This window comes from Hipposideros armiger, unplaced genomic scaffold (assembly GCF_001890085.2).
Source record: "Hipposideros armiger isolate ML-2016 unplaced genomic scaffold, ASM189008v1 scaffold_432, whole genome shotgun sequence".
Taxonomy (NCBI): Eukaryota; Metazoa; Chordata; class Mammalia; order Chiroptera; family Hipposideridae; genus Hipposideros; species Hipposideros armiger.
In genome coordinates this window covers 1,134,840-1,150,914 of record NW_017731782.1, presented here as the reverse complement: position 1 = coordinate 1,150,914, position 16,075 = coordinate 1,134,840, and positions in this window count along the sequence as shown.

The window sequence follows — 16,075 nt, the reverse complement described above, 5'->3', positions numbered from 1 at the left end:
CCATCACAGGTACCTCAATCTAGGCATTCCTGATCCTCACTTACCTTTTCACCCAATTCAAATAAGCTCATTTAGGTACACTTTTATTCCCACAGATGACTCTGAAGGACCCATTAAATGGGAAGGTTTTTCTTATCATTCTTATTCTGGGAAAGAAAAGGAAACCACCACCCTCGAAAGGCCTTCACACAGGATGCTGAGGTGAGGCAGCTAAAGCAGTGCTGTCTCATCCGGCCCTAATAATTTAAGCCGGTTAATAAAATGGAATGTTCTGGATTCATTTTCTATGTGACGGATAAAGCCCAGAATAGTCAAATGGGTTAAAAAATTTTCAAGTGATTCAGCACACTGGCCATTGTGTAGTCCACAAGGAGTGCCAGTGCAGCAAATCTAATCATGTATTTAATGCAAACACATCACCCTGATAAGTAGGAGCTTACTGAGCTATCTCTACAGGCTGAAGAGAAGATGCTTGTGGAGTCAGAAGTATGCTTTCCTCAGTTGGGTTGGCGAGTTAGTCTGAGGGCTGTGGTGTAAGCAGCAGACAGAGATCTGGATGACCCAAATAAAGGAGAGCATATCGGCAGCTCTCTGATGTTCACAGATGGACAGGGAGACTGGAGGACCAGGCTCGTTTTCCAGAATGAGGAAGCCTGCTGTATGGGATAATGCCAGAGCTAGAACAATCTGGACAAGGCCAACCTGCTACCCTTGGGTCTGTCAAGAGTCAGAGTTTTGAGAGGAAGCGCCCAATTGGTTGGGTTCTTATTGCAGGTATGCCAGTGGCTATCCTAATGTTTGGTTGGGTTCTTATTGCAGGTATGCCAGTGGCTATCCTAATGTGATAAGACAGGAAAGGACCTAGTCCCTCAGCTCCTATGATGGGAAGTGGGTGTAGTCCCACCAAAACTACACAGGAAGGGAAGAGGTAATCCCCTCCCCCCCCCAAAAAAATATCACAGTGCTAATTAGGAAAAGGGAAGAGATGCTAGGTGGACAAAGACCAGACATTGTTTATTTCATTTGAAGTACAGAAAATCACTTGAAACAAACTAAATTGAATGACCCCTTCTCTCTGAAGGAGGGTGTCCAGTTACCTGTAGCCAAATGATTAGGTGTTTACAATGAACCTTAATTTTATGGGAATTCTGGCAAAGGTGATACCTGGGTATGAGCGAAAAGAATATCTGAAACTGCTACTAGCTCTCCTGCTCAGATTGGTTGTGCAGACTTGACTGTTACAGTGAAGACAAAGTGAGCTAGAACATGGAGCATTTATACAATGAGCCTGAGTTGATGTAGGTAAACGTACCTACATCGTACTTGGTGGGGGTCTTCAGCCATTTTTTTTTCTATCAAAAGATTTAATACTTTAGGTACTGAGAGGGGTCGGGCAGGGGGACTCACAATGTACACAGTAACTCTGTGTAACTCATGAGTGTCCACAGATAATATATGTTTCCCATTCACATGTACTATTAGCCAATGAGAGCAGCATAGCCCCCAGTGAGCAGTAGTCCACCATCCTGCACATGCAGCCAGCTGATGAAGAGGGTACTGCCAGGTTATCCTGGGTGTAGTGTGTTAGGCAACATCATTAAGTGGGCAGTTTGCTTTGTTGTGGCCTCTCCTGCCATTTGCATTTCGTTCTTGCAAACAGTGTTGAACCCTGATGGCTGAGAAAGGTCTACAGTGACCATGTGGAATCTATTCCAGAGAAACAAAGGCAAGAGCACGCTGGAGCACAGTTGTAAGTTTGACAACAGCTCATGCCTCCTTAAGGATGTGGTTGAGCAAACACAGGGTAAAGTTAGCAGGCAATTAAGGATTGATGGAAGTCTTCTGACACTGTGGAAGAGATCACCAATATCACAGCAGCCTCGGAAGATTTAGCAGCACTCCCATGAACGGGAGCTGGAGGAACTGCATCCAGAGGCATATCATGACTTCTGAGCATTGGAAAGGAAGGAAGCCGATTGCCAAGGCACAGTCTGCTCAGTCTCCAGAGGGAGGGACCAGGCAGTGCTCCTTCTCCAGGAGACACCTCCTCCCCACTCCAAGGAGGATGCCTGTACACAAGACAGCCTGCCTCAAGGAGCTGCTCTTTCCCCACTGGTCTCTCAGAGAATTGACTCAGCTTTCCACCTCTGCAGGGCAAGTCAGCAATGTTTTAGGAGAAGGGAAGCCTGTTTGTCACTATAGATTTCAGCATGGTTTTGTGGTCGCAGTAGGTATTCCACTAGGATTCTGGGTGGAAACCACAGATAACATTCTCCATGCCTCTTTGCATATAATCTTAGTAATAAAGTGCTTGGCCAATATTTTATTGATTATTGAGAATTATGAATAATAATGGTTGTGTTTGCTGGAGAGCTTCTGGAGAAAGATAATTAGAAACATATTGAAACAATTGTCTTGTTAGTTTTTAAGGAATTATTGTAAAAGAGTTAGGATTGCTTCTTTTTAAAAAAAGGCAAATAGAGACCATGATGCAATGTTAAAATTAATGATGTTTGGACAACTTAGAAATCAATTTGTGAGAAGTACTGTTAGCAATGAAAAACTAAAACATAAGATTAATTGTTATGGTTATACAGCCCCACCTTCAAAAAAATTGGCTTCAAGAAATGAGCACATCAAATAGAATCTAACTATGCAGGTTTCCTAATATTCTTAGGCTTCTTTATACAAGAATCATGAATTTTAATACAAGTTTATAAAATACTTAAAGTCTGTGTCAATATAAACAGGATTAAGATGGCAGTGACCAAACTCTTTGTTTCATCCATGATTTAGCTTTTTTTTTTAAAAAAAGAGAAATATGGAAGTAGCATTTTACAGTCCTAGACAATTTGATCTTTAATTGTAAACCTCTAGACACAGACTAGGATGGATTCTTTATAAAATTAAACATTAATATTGAGTCAATATTATGCCTATGATCTAATATATTCCTCTGGGGTACATTCATGGGGAAATACTTTCATGTATCTGTTAATACACGATTTTTACCATTCCTCAAGCTTTAACAGAAGGACGTAAAAATCACAGCGTTTTAGCATGGTGGAAAGGTTCCCTGACTGGGGTAGGGACACCAATTAGGAGCCTACTGCAATAATTTGAGCAAGAAATGGTGCCAGTGGAGATAGTGAGAAGTGGTTGGACTGCGAATAATTTTTGAAAGAAGGCTCAATAGGATTTGCTGGTGGATTGCATGTGAGTGTAGAAGGGAGGAGTCAAAGATGACGCCAGGGTTTTTACTCTGAGCAGAAAGAAGAACGAAGTTGCCATTCACCGTCCTAAGAAGGGCTGTAAGAAGAAGTAGTTTTAGGGGAGAGATCGAGTTTGGTTTTAGACTACTTAATTTGAAATGCCTTTGAGACTCCCAAGATAAGATGCCAAGGAATCAGTTGGAATAAGGGTTTGTGTCTAGGTAAGAGGTCTGGCTGGAGATAGACATCTACAAGTCATCAGTGACTTGAAAGTGAGCAAGATGAGAAGAGGACTGAGAATAGAGAACCCTGGGATGTGTTAGGATTCAAAGGTCAGGCAGATGCACAGTGGCCAGAGAGGGAGGGGAAACCAAGGGAGAGCGGTGATCCAGAGGACAGGCTGTTCAAGCAGAAAGGAGTAGTCGCCTCTGTCAATTGCTCGTGAAAAGTTCAGAAAGATCTGAGAACTGAGAAAGGAGGCCACCAACTCCCAGTTTGCCCAGGACCATCTTGGTTTTAGCACTGAAAGTCCTGTTTTCTAAGAAATCCCTCAGTCCCAAACAAACTGGAATGGTTGGTCACTGTATCAATGAGAAATGGGCATTGGGCTTATTGGTCATGAATGATTTAGGAAAGAAAAATTTATGTGGAATCGTGAATATAAAAACCCTGAGTGGAGTGGGTTGGTTTTAAGAGATACCAGGGAAAATTACTGTTACATAATACATATTACAATATTGTTATAGCATTATTCTTCCATAATATTAAAGTCATGTAAGGAAATTCCTTATTTTTTTACAGGTACATCCTGAAGTATTTAAGAGTGAAATGTCATATTACCTGGGATTTGCTTTAAAAGACTTCAGCAAAGGAAAAAAAAAAGAAATGATGCAAATAAGGATCACATTCATAATTATTAAATCTGGGTGATGTGATTATAGGGTTCATTATAACATTCTCTTTCTATATATGATTGAAATTTTTCTCTTTTTTTTTAAAGATTTTTATTGGGAAATTGGGGGAAGGGGAACAGACAAGTTGCTGTCCTTTTGTTCTTCAGTCTAGTTGTGGAGGACATTGCTTCACTGGCCCAAGTTGGCACCATTATTGCGCTCTTCCCAGGCGAGGCAGATGAGTCGCTGGCTTCTGGACGGCCGCTCACGGTGGCTGCTGGCCACTCACCCTGGCTGCTGGCTACATAAGGTAGCCCATGGCAACCCACTGCCACAGGGGCTGCAGCCTATGCCGTTGCCGGGGACTCATGGCAACCCAGCTCCAGGTTGAGCTGTTGTTCAGCATCTTAGCTGTGGAGGGCAGTGTCACTGGCCCTCATATGTGGGATCCGAACCGGGGCCCTCTGGCGTCCCAAGCCAGTTCTTAACTATCGCGCCACTCGGCCGGCCCTGAAGTTTTTCTTAATAGTTTTTTAAAATTAAAAGAAAGTGACTGGGAGAAAGGAAATAGCAGCAGCAGAAATATACAAATCTTCTGAAGAGTTTGTTATAAAGGAGAATAAAGAAATTGGAAGTACCTGGATTGGTCTCTGTTTTTTGTAATTTATTTTTATTTTTTTATTTTTAAGATGGGGGAACATACAGTATGTTTGGATGCTGCTATAGAGAACGGATGAGGCCGACAGGTCATAGATGATCAGGCTAAAGGCTGATGTTTGAAGGAGCAGGAGACACAATGCTCTGGAAAGGAAGACGGGGACCAAAGGGGACACCTGCCATGGCTCCAGGACCCCTGGGAGCCTGTAGGGAGTCTGTTTCCTCAGAGGTGATCAGGCTGCCATCTAAGCTCAGAGAAGTGGCAGAGGATATGGGGAGTCTGTTGATTGGCTGTGCTTCTCAGAGGGCTTCCAGGGGAGGTGTTTGGGGCTCGGAAGGGTGGGGAGCCGGTCAGATTGGGGGATGTACTGAGCTCTGTGTGATTGAGTTCCAGTGAGAGGGGCAGTTTGGGGTCTCGGGCTTCTTGTAGTGATCGATAAACACCGGTAAGGGAACTTGGATGTGGGCATCGTGGGATGTGCCCTAGCTCTTTCTTGTGCAGAGGTGGGGGTGGGACGGAGGGTTACAGGGAGAGGAGAGGCCAGCAGAGGGCCAGTCACCAGGAGACACAGGGCACTCTGCAGGTGTGACCCCGCCCTGCTGAGTCCCAACTCTCCCTGTGGCTCAGCCTGTGGAGTTTGAGACCCAATGAGGTTCTTATCAGAAAGAGGAGGAATATCAAAGAACCAAGGGAAAAGGGAAGAGTCCTGTCCCAAGGAAAGTTAGAAAGAGGCCTGCCGGCTTCCACACCTGGTAAAGTCAAGGCAGGATATTCTAACAACCAACAAAGGGCCAATAACTTTATCAGTGAGTCACAAGCCTATGAAGTTCAATATCAGTTAACTCTCTCCTTTGGTCATTCTGCAACCTTTTCAAAGGGGGCAGGAAATTTGTCACGTGAAATAGTTTTCTTCTTTGTGAGTTTATAGGATTGCTGATTAGTACTGATAAATACATGGAGGTTTTTTTCTGTGTTTGTTTGTTTGTTTGTTTGTTTTAATCAGCAATCAGAACGAAAAAAAGATTGCTTAGTGGCTTTTCAGTCATTTCTCAAAACCTTGTGAGCATATCACTAGGACCTCAAACATAATCTTACTGGTCATATAAAGAGACCTGTGTACCTGGGCCCTCTGTGGTGCGCCCTGGTGGTGTCTGCTCAGGGGGACCCAGGAGGCCCAGCTCCAAGCCTGCTTCTGTGCGAAGCCCTCCCTTACCTGCACATCCCACATGTGAAGTTCTGTGGTGGCCCTCACGCCACCCAGCGTCGTCGTTCTTAGGCTCCACCTAAAAGCAACCTTTTGTTGTTTTGTCTGAGCATCCCTTCTCTACACAAGGTGGCACCTCACAGTTCTCCAAGGGACCTGTTATTTTGAGTCTCCCATCTTACCTGGCACAAAGTAGATGTTTAATGAATATTTGTTGCATGAAGTCCAAACGAATGAATGAATGTATTTATTGAGCACTTCATAGGTTGCGAACGTTCTGGGCACTAAGGAAAGGGTTGTAAATCAAAGAAATAAAAATCTCTGCCTCATGGGTCTTATATTCTAGAGGAAGGAAAGTGAAGAGCATTATTACATGAGGCCAAATTCCTGAGTAGAGAAGTGAGTCCTAGTGACTGATTACTGAGGGCCTATCATGTGCCAGTGTTTTATTTATTTATTTTTATTTTCTTAGTTTAACATTTATACTTTTTAAAAATTTATTTTTAAATTATAATTAAATATAATATTATATTCGTTTCAGGTTTACAACATAGTGGTTAGACATTTATATACCTTGCAAAGTGATCACCCCAATGAGTCTCATACCCAATCCTGCACCATACATAGTTATTACAATACTATTGACTATATTCCCTATGCTGTACTTTACATCCCCATGGCAATTTTTATAACTGGCAAGTTGTACTTCTTAATCCCTTTCATCTTTTTCACCCAGCCTTGCAATCCCCCTCCCATCTGGCAACCATCAGTTTGTTCTCTGTATTTATGACCTTGTTTCTGTTTTGTTTATTTGTTTATTTTATTTTTTAGATTCCACATATAAATGAAATCATACAGTATCTGTCTTTCTCTGTCTGACTTATTTCACTTTGCATAATAACCTCTAGGTTCATTCATGTTGTTTCAAATAAAATAAAAGATTTTATTCTTTTTTTATGGCTAAGGAATAACCCATTGTATATATGTACCACATCTTCTTTATCCAATCGTCTATTGATGGGCACTTAGGTTGCTTCCATATCTTGGCTATTGTAAATAATGCTGTAATGAGCATAGGGTTTCATATACCTTTTCAAATTTGCGTTTTGGATTTCTTCAGATAAATACCCAGAAGTATAATTGCTGGGTCATAAGGTAGTTCTATTTTTAATTTTTTGAGGAACCTTCACACTGTTTTCTCTAGTGGCTGCACCAATTTACAATCCCACCAACATGCACAAGCGTTCCCTTTTTCCCACATCCTTGCCTGCACTTGTTTTCTGTTGATTTATTGATGATGGCCATTTTGATAGGTGTGAGGTGGTACCTCACTGTGGTTTTGTTTGCATTTCTCTGATGATGAGTGATGCTGAGCATCTTTCCATGTGTCTGTTGGGTGCTGGTTGTTTTAAATGTGCTAACTTCACCCACCAATGTGCAGTAGAACGTGTTGATCCCCATTAGGGGTACACAAACTGAGACTCAAAATAGTGAGTCTCCTAAGACCCTTGTGTTAAACTAGCAGAGCAGAAATTTGAGCTAAGTTCCCTCTGACTTCAGGGCCCATATTCCTAACCACTACACTGCATTGCCTCTTAGTTTCTATTGAGTACATAGTAGGCACATCTATATTGGGAGAGCAGAGGCACAGATGACTTTGGACTCTTCATTCTCTTCCTCTAACTTGGTCACAGACCAATACCATAATAACAGATAGTAGATGCTTCACTTAAAACCAGCCTTTTTCTCTGTAGCCACTTGATAGCCTGAAGTTCTCTAGCTCTTGGGTTAATTTTCATTTAGCTACATGCAAATCTGAAGACAATCTAAAGGCAGGACCCTGCGTCTGGAGCTTCAAACCCTTATAAAATGCCAGTTCCTACCACAAGAGTCAGGAAAAGAATGAAAAAGCTTGACAATATGCCCACATCATCTAAAAATCAGCAGCAGGGACCTTGTAGTTCTGGCTCCAAATCATGCTGTATTATTTTTAAAGTAGATTTCTAGATGACTATGAGCACAGGAGAAATATTTTTGTGGAGTCGAGGTAGGAACAAGAAGCCTTGCAGAAAGGAGAGTCTGCCTTATATTTAAAGAAGCAGGAAAGGAAATTGTCTGACCAAGGAGAGCTGTGGACGTTTGCTCTCTAGGCCCGGACTGGGTATGTGAGTGGTAATTACTTTCACACCAACACTAGGTTACACTCTACTTTATACTCTGGTGCCATGCCGTAGTGACGGGCGGGGTGCCTGCAGGTAGAAGGAGGCTGCCTGTTGGACAATCCCCATGAGATGGGGCCAGAAGAATCGCCCCCTCCCAGGATGTGCCCCAGAAGTAGTACTCCTATGATAAGGCCCACAGAGCCTGCTGCTCACCTAGGAGCCAGCCTCTGAACCCCACCTCTCTTTCATCCTGAAGAATGTGTTTCTCATGGTGTCTGAAAAAGGCTGCAGCCTTGTGACTTACGGCAAGGTGTGCCAGCATTGGTGGTGGGGGTGGTGGTGCCAACATACTTTCGGAATGCCCCAGGACCTCGAGTTTGGATATGGGCAGTGAGCACCAACACATCTCTCTTCAGCCAGCTCCGAGGACTGGTCACCACATGCAGAGGACTGTAGGAAAAAGGAGCATTTAAAAATATTGAGTTTCCCGTTGGAAGTTAAAACAAGAACCGAAGCAGCGGGAGTTTGCTGCCTTCAGTTGCCTGAGAGCAGCTGCTGACCAGCGTCTCTAGCCCCCAGTGAGTGGAACGCAGAACCTGCTCCGGGTAGGCGCTGCTTCCATCCAAACCAAACTTCCCCTCAATGACTTCATTGAAAGCTGGTTTACATCATGAAGAGAAACTCCATTTATTTATTTGTAATAACTTTGGGATTTTATGGACCCACAAGAGGATGTAATTTAAGAAAACATTAGCAAGTTATTCCAAATACCAAGGTTTTGAAACATACTATGCCAAATAATCATCAATGGAAATATTTCAATATTAAGAATGAAACGCTGCAGCAAAACCCCCTTTGAGCAGGTCTTTGGAGGTGGAGACGTTTTGAAGTGTATATTTTTGGTCATGACATCCTGGGGTCCTAGGAAAAGACAACGGGATGTCCAGGAACCCATTATGAACAACATATGACCTCATAGAAGTGTGGGTGCATCTAATGCCTTCCTCATGGGACTTGAATCCCATGAATAACTTAGAAAATACATGGGCTGATCCTCTCTCTGTTGCTTCACTTTGAACACAGTATTGGAGGGAATTACATGATGTTTTTATTAGGCCTTTTAAGACAAAGTAATTGAGAGATTACCAGGAAAGAGGGTGAGCTAAACATGGCCCCTTGCTGTAGAACTATATTTTTCAAGCCCCCTTTCTATTAGCAATCATATGTTAGTGATATTTTTATGTCCTTAAATAGCCCAAATCATAAACCTTTGGAAATTTTCTTGCACCATGTTCAACCCTTCCCCTTTATTGAAAGCATACAGGACCTCCATGGTGGGAGATACAAATTCCCCACCCAAAGTCTTCATCTTGTACCTCCAGGAGATGCTCACTGAAAAGGGTGGGTGTAGACACGTGATCACCTGTTCATCTCACTCTAGCTGTATGCACATGCATTATATTTATAAATTTAGATATCTGTCTCCTACCTCCACCCCATTCAACTGACCTTCCTGAGGACACAGTTAAATCTTGTTTATGTTTGTAGCCCCAGACCTACACCACTGCTCAATTGTTGAATACATTTATGGAGTAATTACCATGCCGAACGCACTGTTAAGCACTCAGGACCAGGAGGAGGAGCAGAATCTACAGAAGTGACTAGGTCACTTGTAAGCAGCTCAAATCTTATGGAAAGACCATTACTGTTTCAGAGAAAAATTTAAGACCTTAGGGTAGTAACTAACATTTCAATAGCAATTTATAGGTTATAAGATGCCTTTATAGACACTATCTTATCTGACCCATAAACCAACACGTTGCAAGGGATGTTATTTTCCCTATATTTAAAATGAGGAAACAGCATCAAAGGAGTTAAAGGTGGAATTTTACAAGGTCATAGAGCAAATAAAATGTGAAGTTAGGTTTTTTTATCCCCAAGTTTGGTTCTCACCCTGTTGTCATACCTTCCTCTCCTGACACTTTCCCCCAAGTTAGGATATTCTCACACACACACACACACACACACACACACACACACACACACACACACACACCCCTACTTTTTTCTTTAATAACAGCTTTATTGAGATTTAATTCACAGATCATAAAGTTCACACTTTGAAAGGTATAATACAGTGGTTTTTAGTATATTCGCAAAGTTGAGTGAGCTTCATCTCTATATAATTCCAGAATATTTTCATTACCTGCAAAAGAAACCCCATAGCTACTAGCAGTCACGCTCCATACCCGCTTCCCCCAGCCTCTTGCAAACACTAATCTACTTTCTGCCTCTGTGGACTTTCCTATTCAGAATATTTCATATAAATGGAATCAGAATATGAGGTATGATCATAAAATACTGTGAATGTTTAAATTTAAAAATATTACTACAGTAAAAGACACATTGCCATTAATCCCCCTCAAAATACTGCCCCTCACTTCGAACGCACTTATCCCATCGTTCTTGCCACTTTCCGAAGCAGTTCTGGAAGTCCTCTTTCGTGAATGTCTTTACTTCATCCTCCATCGCGACAATGCTCCATGTCACACATTGCTTCTGATATTGCAATTTCTGTAAAGTAAAAACATTACGGTGTGTCCTCATCCACCTTATTCACCGGATCTGGCACCGTGTGACTCCTCACTCTTCCCCAAAGTCAAAATTATTCAGGACATCGAGGCAGCCACGACAGTGCAACTAAAGATACTCATGAAAGAGGACTTCCAGAGCTGCTTCAGAAAGTGGCAAGAGCAATGGGATAAGAGAGAGCGAGTATTTTGAGGGGGATTAATGGCAATGTGTCTTTTACTGTAATAATATTTTTTATTTAAACATTCACTTTATCTTTTGATCACACCTCATACTTTTTGCATATTATAGTTTAGTCCTTTTTCATATTTTTGTGCAGCCATCATCGCCATACATCATCACCATACATCTCCAGAACTCTTTTCATCTTGCAAAACTGAAACTCTTTAGCCATTAAACAGCTTTTCTTTCTCACTCCCCTGTCAACTACCATTCTATTTTCTGTCTCTATAAATTTGACTGTTCTAGGTATCTCATATAAGTGAAATCATGCAGTATTTGTCTTTTTTATGACTGGCTTATTTCACTTAGCATAGTATCCTCAAGGTTAATTCATGTTGTAGCATGTGTCAGAATTTCTTTCCTTTTTAAGGCTGAGTAGTGTATTTCATTGTATGTATATACCACATTTTGTTTATCCATTCATTCATTGATGGACATTTGGGTTGCTTCCATGTTTTGGTTATTGTGAGTAATACCGCTATGAACATGGGTGTACAAATATCTCTTCGACACTCTGCTTTCAATTCTTTGGGTATATCCCCCAAAGTGGGACTGCTGGATCATGTGGTAGTTCTACCTTTATTTTTCTGAGTCTCCATACTGTTTTCCACATTTTACATTGCCAAAAACAGCACATAGTGTTCTAATTTCACCACATCCTCGCAACACTTGTTATTTCCTGTTGTTTTGATAGTAGCCATCCTAATGTGTGCACCGTGGCATCTCATTGTAGTTTTGATTTGCATTTCCATAAAGATTATTAATGTTGAGCATCTTTTCGTGTGTTTATTGGCCGTTTGTATATCTTCTTTGGAGAAATGTCTGTTAAAATCGTTGCCTATTTTTGAATCAAGTTGTTTTCTTGTTGTTGAGTTTAGGAGTTTCCTGTATATTCGGGACATTAATCCTCTATCAGATATGTGATTTGCAAATATTTTCTCCATCTTGTGATTTTTAATGATAACATATTTAACCCCTGCCAGACCAATAATACTATCGTTAACTATCACTGAGCCTTTATTGTGTGCCTTGGCCTGCAAAGTGCTTTACATACATTATCTCATTTAATCCTTCAAACAAGGCAATGTGATTTCCCCAATTTACAGACAATGAACCAGTGGTAAATAAATAAGTGATGGGACTTGAACTCGGGTTTGCTGACTGCAAAACCTTGCACATAAGTTCCACATTAGATGGCTTCAAAGAGATGTGTGTGGCCCGAGGGCCTGATGTAGCAGCAGGCATATTCTATGGCAGGTCAACAAACCCAGGTTCTAGTCCGATTCTGCCACTGACCAACTGCAGTGGTCTGAATGGGAGCCTTCCAAAAAGGTATGTTCGTGTCCTGATCCAGGTAACCTGTGAATATTACCTTCTGTGGAGAAGAATATATAGCAAAAGGTGTGACTAGTGATTTTAGGAAGGAGGGGCTGATCCTGGCTTATCTGGATGGAACCCACATGTCATCACAAATGTCCTGTAAGAAAGAGAGGAAGGAAGATAACACAGATGGAAGAGGAGAACACAGGGCCTGACAGAGGAGAAGGCAATATGAAGACAGAGCAGAGGGAGATGCAGCCACAACCCAAGGAGTGCCGACAGCCACCAGAAACCAGAAGAGGTGTGGAAGGACCCTCCCCTAGTGCCTCCAGAAAGTGCCTCCCTGTCCAAAACCTCCCTTGGTGTTGGACTTCCGGCCCCCGGAACTGTCAGATAAATGTCTGTTGCTTAAGCCACCCAGTTCATGGTAATGTGTTGCAACAGCCACAGGAAACTTATATAGGGACCTCAGACACATGAGTTTAGTCCTCCACGAAATGACCTTGTGGGGTGAGATCACAGTTTAATTGGTTGCTGCGCTGGAATCATCCACCCTTGGAGTCACCAAAACTTAAAAGTGTTTTGAGGTTTGAGCATCACCCCAAAGTAACTGAACCAGAACCACATGGGTGTGGGCTCTGAAAACAGAAATTGTGAAATCTCTCCAGGTGATTCAAATGGGGCCCGGGGTATAGGCCCCTTAGTTTCTGTGTCTATTCCCTTAGGGCCCTGACAGTCTGTGATTCTCACAGAACAGAGCTCAGCATTCCCTGTCATCACGTTCCTCCAAAGTCTCAAGAAACGGTTTGAACTTAGGAGCAGGAGAGAACCAGGCTTTCCAGAACAGAAATGGATGTCAGAAGAGCCCTCCCAGGGCCACAGAGGGGCATGGAGAGTTTAGGGAAAAAAGGAAGAAGCGGCAGGGCAGAGAGTGGAAATGAAAGTGCCTGGGAGGTCTGGGGAGCCTTCAATAACATTGACTCGGACAATGGAGGGGGCTGTGGGGCCTGGGCAGGCACCTGTGAAAATAGCAAATACTTGAGCCAGAGACGGAACACATCCTGCCCTGGCTCCTTCAGGTTCCCCACAGAGGCAGGGATCACAGGGCGAGGGTGACGTGTCTCCCACAATGTCAGCGTCCCAAGGGCCCATCAGGAATTCAACAGAGAAACTGGCTCAGGGGCTGCTGCAGTGTGACATCTGAGAAAGGCATATGAGAGATATAGCACCAGTGATTGTCAGGTCGTCATTCCCAAAGATATGGCTTTAACCTCTGCCCTTCTTGCCCACCAGCTCTGGGAGATCCTGACAAACCAAAAAAAGTTCTCTGAAAGGGATGGGTGGGGGTGCGGGTGGGGGGAGGGCCTCTGCCAGGCGCCGTCATCTCCCCTCCACCACACAGCTGACAGACACTTGAGAACTTTCCTTCCCAAGCCTGTATCCTGCTGGTTCAGGGCAAAGTGTGCAGCTTTCCCACCAGGATCAGTGAGGAAATGGCCTGGTTTGGACTCAAACAGACTGATTTGTTTTCCCAACAAGGCCTCAGCTCCGTTCAGGGAGCCTCAGCAATGCCCATTTTTCCAGGGTGCCTGTCCCTCCCTGCCTCCCTCTCCAGGCTCTGAGAACACATCACCTAGTGTCTGTAAGGCTTCTGCTTCTTGTTTGACATCCCTTATTTACAAAGCAAACAGAATGTTCCTTTTAACACACATCATGCTAAGTTTATTAATGCAGAAAACAACCCCAGGGGGCCGGCCCGGGGGACCCCTGAAACCTGCCAGCACAAACTCTTCAAACGCTCAGTGCGTCAGATCCTCCAGGACAATATTTCACACAATGGAGTAAAAATAATATTTTTCTTTGGGCCTTTCCAGCCGCTTTTGTGGCGAGCAGACAGAAATTATTTTCCTTCTCTGCTCCCAGAGCAGAAATCTGGACGAAGCTGCGTTTATTTGTTTAACACAATGATTTCATCCTAAATGTCTCGACAGCAAATAGTTGGTGGTTTAATAAAGGGCCTTTGAAAGGAGGCTGGAGCTGGGGAGATGTGAGGCAGGCAGCTATCAAGGGCCCAGTGGCCATGAGCTGCTGTGGCTCGAGCACAGGAGAATTGGGTGCCTCCCCTCAGGCTGTTGGGGAGCTCTGGGGGTCATGGCATGTCATGGCTCCCTGATCAGAATAATTTGTGCTGGTTTCATCCCGAAGAAGGAAGGAGACTGGTCCCAAATGCCTGATCTTCCCCAAGACCAGCTCTGCCAAACACAGACAGATACAAACCCAAAGGCAGATACTCAAACTGGCTTGGAGAAAAGAGGCCTTTATATTCATCCCTGTCTTCCCCTGATTAAAAAGTATGTCCCATGTCCACCAAATGTTGGTTGCTATTCTAATGCCAGCCCAGATTAGGGAGCGGGAGAGGGACCAGGGCAGGCTCAGGCCTATTGATTCCCCCAACAAACAGAACCCTCCACTTCAGACAGCCAGGTCTTCAACCTGCAATTAGAAGTGTCCACAAAAACTCAAAAGGCTCATCTGGCTGCACTTCTTTTCCTGGGGACCAATTGTCAAGGGGAGTGAAATGGAATAAATACAGAGGAAACGAGCCCGGACAGAGGGTGAATGGTATAAAAACTGCCCAGGTGATCCTGGATCCTCAGAGTGCTACTCCCTCATTTTATTATACAGAGAAGGAGGGAGGCCCAGAAAGGGGCAGCGACATGTCTGAGGGCACACAATGATTAGAACTGTGACTGGAACCCAGGTGTCCAACTTCGGGGATAAAAGGGGGAAGAGCTTGATCCAGCCTTACAGCTGACAGAATCAGAAAGCGGCATTACAGGCCTCCTTTTTGCCAACTGGGACTTGGATGGAACATCTGACTCGATTTCTGGTGATTTGATTCTCGGAATAACTGATTTGGATCTAAATCAGTTCCCAGAAGGGATGCAAAAACCAGCAAAGAATAGAATATCTGTTTACACTCACACAGATATATTTCAAAATATAAGAGCCATGTTTATTCATTGAAGATTATGTAAATCATATACAGGTATAAGACAACAAAGATTACTGATAGTTATTATAATTACTTATAATAATGCATTACTGTTAACTTATTGGTCTCTCTCCTCTCTGTTTTTTCCTTCTATATGCTTGTTTGTTTACAAAGTTAAGATCCTAATTGCTTTATTTCAAAAATGGTTTAATTTGTTCTTAAGCATCTTCCCAAGTCATTAACAGTCTCTGTGAAGCATGGCCTTTGAAAAGCTAGCTCTGTGGTATTCAATCATTTATATGACTGTCATCATTCCGCTCTCCAATACCCCAAGGCTGGTCATAGGACAGAATATCTTCGAGTAGGTCTTAAACAGCAGCCCCTGAAAGACTGTCAGGCTGTGTGGAAAGTGGCCCTCACATTCTTACAGCACTTCAAATCTCTTTCCTCCACCTTAGAGTGGCTTCAGATTGCTTCAAATCCTACTGTCTACCCCACCCCCAGCACTTTCATCTTCTCCATTTCTTCTCTTTTTGCTACTTCCTTCCTAGTCCTCAAATAGGCAGATATTAATTCCTTACATCTGTGTGGTATTTTACAACCTCAAAGAGTTTTTATAGAAATGGCCTCATTCAATCTTCATAAAAACCCTACAACACAGGCAAAACAGAATGATCCCAATTTTTTTTTTTTAAGATTTTTATTGGGGAATTGGGGGATGGGAACAGACAAGTTGCTGTCCTTTTGTTCTTCAGTCTAGTTGTGGAGGACGTTGCTTCACTGGCCCAAGTTGGCACCATCATTGCGCTCTTCCTGG